General features: G+C 44.2%; 1 pseudogene; it reads right to left on the bottom strand.

Annotated features, from left to right (window-relative positions):
* Positions 1-2,696: 2,696 nt before the first annotated feature.
* LOC102763330 lies at positions 2,697-3,982 on the bottom strand (annotated as a pseudogene).
* Between the last annotated feature and the right edge of the window lie 1,529 nt (positions 3,983-5,511).

Genomic DNA, 5,511 nt, shown 5'->3' with positions numbered 1-5,511 from the left:
AGCACGTTTTACAATAGCTAAGATCTGGAAACAGCTCAAGTGCCCATCAGTAGATAAGTGGATTACTACGCTATGGAATACTACGCTGCTGTAAAAAAAGAAAGAATCTCTTACTATTTGCAACAGCATGGATGGAAGCCTGGAGAATATTATGCTAAGTGAAATAAGTCAGTCAGAGAAAGACAAGTATCACATGATCTCATTCATATGTGGAATCTAACAAAATAAACTGACGAATGGAATGAATCCAGAGACATGGAAGCATGGAACAGAGTGCAGAGTCTCGAAAGGAAGGCGGGGGAGGATGGGAGGTAATCAACCAAGGACCTTGTATGCACATATGCATGGCTCATGGACACAGATAATGGGTCAGTAAGGGCCTGGGATGGAGGGATGGGATGGGCTAGAGGGGGCCAATGGGGGAAAAGAAGGGACATATATAATACTTTCAACAATAACTCAGGGGTTTTGAGTCTGTTCTTTTTTATTTGACTAGATAGAGATCAGCCAAGTCATACCAAAACATGATCATTTATCAGCTAAACTTATTTCTCCTTCAAATCCTGTGCGTCCAGAACTAGTGCTAAGATCTCATCCTTGAACACCTGTTTGACACCTCTCCACCCAGCATTGGTAAAAGGTGATCATCAAAGGCACAGAGGACTTCCACTGCTCAGGCCCTCTTGTTTTTGTCAGTGCGTTTGAGGATGAGGCTGTATTAGGTTTTCCTAATGACAATTGCTAAACCTAAGAGAATAGTGGCTTATCCAAATGGTTGTTCTATTAAAATCTGGAGGCGATTTATGTAGGGTTGGCATGATGTTCCATGATGCAAGGACTCGGATTCCATCAGTCTGTTGTTCGAGGCACACATTCCCAAAGTTGCCTCATGCTTCTAGATGGCTCCTGGAGCTCCAGCCATCATCTGGATGCCAGCCAGGAAGAAAGCAAAAGGACCTTCTTACTCTAAGAACACTGCCTGGAACCCAAACTCACTGATTCTACCTACATCCTATTTTGCTGGACATTTACTGGCATAGCCAAACCTAGCTGCAAGAAAAATGGGTCTTGTTCTGGGCCGTCGGGTCTACCCAACTAAAAATGGGAAGTCTCATTACTGGGAAAATGCAGGAGCTGGTATTTGAGGCTAACTAGAAGTCTCTAGTTAATGGCTTTGGAGTTCTAAAACCAGTGCTGTTGTCTGCTGTTAGCTTCTTTCATATCTGTGAAATGGGCATGCTGTCATCCTCATAGGTGTGTGAGGATTGGCTTAGTTGATGGGGATGTCTCTCCAGTTCTAACACTCAGATCCTGTTACTCGGATCCTTCCCTTCAGAGTCGGGCATGCTGACTTGCACTCTCCACTGCGTGTACCTTAGTGAAAAGGCTACCGCTCCAGAAAGAAGTGTCTTCATGGAGAAATGCGAGTTGGATGTAGACATCTGGGCCTGATTTAGGAAGCCTCTGTGAGATGGATGCCTTGCAAAGAACAATGCTTTTCTCAGAGACCGCCAGCATCACAGGGACACTTAACTGCTAAGTACAAACAGCTGTCCCACATCTGCAGGATCCATTTTCAACCACTGTATACAGTAGACACTGCTGATCATGAACTCGGGCCCGGCAAGGCTCAGGTCCTACAGCGTAGACTAACGGGGCTGCCCGGGTTGCAAGGTGCACATGTTGATTACAGATAGCGAGGAAGCTCCGGGAGGCTGATCCGCCTTCAGACTCAGTTTCTGACCTGAGTAAAGTGAGACTTGGGCTGTCTTAAACTGTCTTGATTTGTAAAAACAAGATAAAATTGCATATGGCTACCCAATGGGCTTGAATGCTACCCTCTCCCTGACCCTAAAGAACCTGGATACAACAAATCAGTATCATGAAACATTAGAGCAGAGAACCTAGAAAATCACCTGATCCATTTCCCTGTCTGGGCAGGAAGATGTACTTTAGAAGTTTGAGAAATATCCATTTTTTCACGGAAGCAGCTCACATTTTATTTTAGGTATCTGTTTTTGACCTATTTATTGCCCTAATACTAGAAAATGCTTCTTAAGTCTCTGGCTAGAAGGTCTCAGGTGACTGGAGAGATACTGGATTGCCTCAACGTTAAATTTAGGAGGGTGACTGGGACCTACTTTCAAACCGCACCTTCACCCCCACCCCAGGGGCAGCCCTGCCCACTATAGCCATCAGCTCTACTTTCTAAAAGAAGAGCATATACACTACCTCTTGTCCCTGGCCAGTGTGGCTCAGTTGGTTGAGTGTTGTCCCATGCACTGAAAGGATGCCGGTTCAATTCTGGGTCAGGGCACATGCCTGGGTGGCATGCAGGTGGCAGCTGATCAGTGTTTCTCTCTTCTCCCTCTCCCTTCTTCTCTCTGAAAATCAATAAAAATATTGTTTATTAAGGAGAATCAACTGCTCTCTGCCACTGCAAACAAGGAGACTTCCTAGCTTATCAAGAACTTGTATGGTTGTCCTCAAATAAATTGGCACCTTACCTTTGTTCTAAGAAGCATTTAAACGTGCCTTAACAAGCCCGTATTTTTATTTATTTTTTCCATAATACAAATTTATTGTTACACAAATGTACAGTGTTTGAACAGAAAAAGAAAGCCCCACTGTCGTGTAGAAAGAGGACTTGAAGCAGCACGTGGGAAGCAGGGGGCTCTGGGATGTCAGGTGTGTGGTTACCGGCTCTGCTCCATGTATGTGGAGATGTCTCTTTCTTCAGGAAGCTCCACCACATCGACTTGAAACCTACCCTGAACATCATTGAGGATTTTGGCATCATTCTCATGAGACACAAAAGTGACAGCCAGGCCTTTGGTGCCAAAGCGACCGGCACGGGCCACCCGGGGGAAGTAGGTGTCCGAGTCCTCAGGCATGTCATAATTGAAGATGATGTTGACTCGCTCAATGTCCATCCCTCGGCCAAACAGATCAGTGGCCACCAGGATCCGCCGCTGAAAGTCCTTGAACTGCTGATAGCGTGCTAGGCGCTCCTCCTGGGCCATGGCCCCATGGATGGCGATGGCTGGGAAGTTCTGTTCCACAAGTAGCTGGGCCAGGGCCATGCAGCACTGCACCGACCTCATGAAGATCACCACCTGATTAAAGTCTAGTCCGTTCAAGAGGTTGAAGAGTTTACGGTTCTTTTCGCTGTCTTTGAGCTTGACATAGTACTGCTGCGGCCCATGCAGCGTGAGCTTGGTCTCGTCGTCCACCAACACCTCCATGGGATCTTGCATGAACTTCCTGCAGATGGGCCGGATCTGCTTGCTCAGCGTGGCACTGAACATCATGCACTGCTTCTCGCGTGGCGTCAGGCGAAAGATCTCCTGTACATCCCGCCGCATGTCCAGCTGCTCCAGCATCTGGTCACACTCGTCCAGCACGAAGTGCTTCACGTTTCTCAGGTTGAGGCTCCTGTTCCGCACGAGTGCCGAGATGCGACCTGGAATCCCCACCATGACGTGGGGACAGTTCTTCTTCAACACCTCTTTGTCCTTCTTGTTGGAAAGACCCCCGAAGAACACGGACACCTTGACAATAGGCATGTACTTGGAGAAGCGCTCATACTCCTTGCTGATCTGAAAGGCCAGCTCCCGAGTGTGGCACATGACCAGGACGGTCACCTGTCCATTGACGGGCTCAATCTGCTGTAGGGTGGCCAGCACGAAGACTGCAGTCTTGCCCATTCCAGACTTGGCCTGGCACAGGACGTCCGTGCCCAGGATGGCTTGGGGAAGACACTGGTGCTGCACCTCAGATGGATGCTCAAAGCCACAGTCCACTATGGCCCTCAGGAGCTCAGGCTTCAGCAGAAAGACCCGGAAGCCAGAGCTGTGGATGGAAATGTAGGACCCCTTGACATCTTTCTTGGTACTGGGGTGCTCTCTGTAGGAGCCTGGGGCTCTTCATCTTCCTCATAATCCAGAAGCTCGTTTTCCACATCCTGTTCCACCATAATACTGGTTCCTCGTTCGCCTCCGCGCGCTCAGAGAGTTGACACGAGCTAGAGCGCTTCCTGCCTCCTGTGTTGGATCACAAGCCCATATTTTTTTTTTGAGTTTTACAATATTAACAATTTATTATATTCAATGACTTCTTCCTCTTTCATACATTATTCAATAAATCTTAAATTATTTTTTATGTTATAAGTACACATGAAAGGGATCTAAGATATAATGGAAAGTAATAGGTATGCCTAGCCTGAATGCAATGCATACATTCTTTCATTATGTGTGTGTGTGTATGTGTGTGTGCGTGTGTGCAGGCATGTGTGTATCTGCCTATGAAATACACTATCTATTTGGGCCACTGGATTAATCACATGAGCGTTTCAGCTTTGATACTCTCATTTCTAAAAAGGGGAAAATATCGTTTAAAGTCATTTCCCAGAATTACAGGGTAGATGAGTTAGTGACTAAAGCACTTTGAAAATAAAATATTATCAATGCAAATTAACATCATTAAGCATTCTTATTCATTATATGTGCTTTTATAAAGAAAAGCTTAATAAACTCAACACATTCAAAAAAGAAAGTAACCTTTTCTGATTTTTTAATAATTTTGAAAATGTTTCAAAAGGTTTGCCATTCAATCAGGTCACAAAGCTCTGGGGGAAGTGTAATCTTTGAGAATAAGACTAAATATGTCCTTAGCAATAAATAATACCTCTCAATTTTTTTAAAGTCAACAAGGTAGTTCGGAGTGAAAAATAATTCTTTTCTTTATCCCTTAACTTTAAAACTTAGTTTAATCTCATTTTCAGTAAGATTCTCATTCTATACTTTTAAACCCAAGGTACTTTTCTGATCATAAAAAAGATAACATGTTTATACATTATCAGGAACTCAGACGATCTTGGGGTAGAATATTTCATGAAACACTCAAAGTTTAGGTCAGTGGGAAATAATTTTAATTAAAGAATTGTACATTTTCTTCCCACATGTCTTGCTTTTTTTAAAATTAAATCTTTATTGTTCAGATTATTACAGTTGTTCCTCTTTTTTCCCCCCATAACTCCCCTCCACCCGGTTCCCACCCTACCCTCTGCCCTTACCCCCCACCATGTCCTCATCCATAGGTGTACGATTTTTGTCCAGTCTCTTCCTGCACCCCCACACCCCTTTCCCCGCAAGAATAGTCAAGTCAACTCCCTTTCTATGCCCCTGGTTTTATTATATTCACCAGTTTACTCTGTTCATCAGATTTTTTATTCACTTGTTTTTCAGATTCACTTGTTGATAGATATGTATTTGCTATTCATAATTTTTACCTTTTCCTTTTTCTTCTTCCTCTACTTAAAGAATACCTTTCAGCATTTCATATACTACTGGTTTGGTGGTGATGAACTCCTTTAGCTTTTCCTTATCTGTGAAGCTCTTTATCTGACCTTCAATTCTGAATGATAGCTTTCCTGGATAAAGTAGTCTTGGTTGTAGGTTCTTGGTATTCATCACTTTGAATATTTCTTGCCACTTCCTTCTGGCCTGCACT

Source organism: Myotis davidii, unplaced genomic scaffold, assembly GCF_000327345.1.
Source record: "Myotis davidii unplaced genomic scaffold, ASM32734v1 scaffold223, whole genome shotgun sequence".
In the NCBI taxonomy this organism is placed as follows: domain Eukaryota; kingdom Metazoa; phylum Chordata; class Mammalia; order Chiroptera; family Vespertilionidae; genus Myotis; species Myotis davidii.
This window is presented reverse-complemented; position numbering and strand designations above follow the sequence as displayed.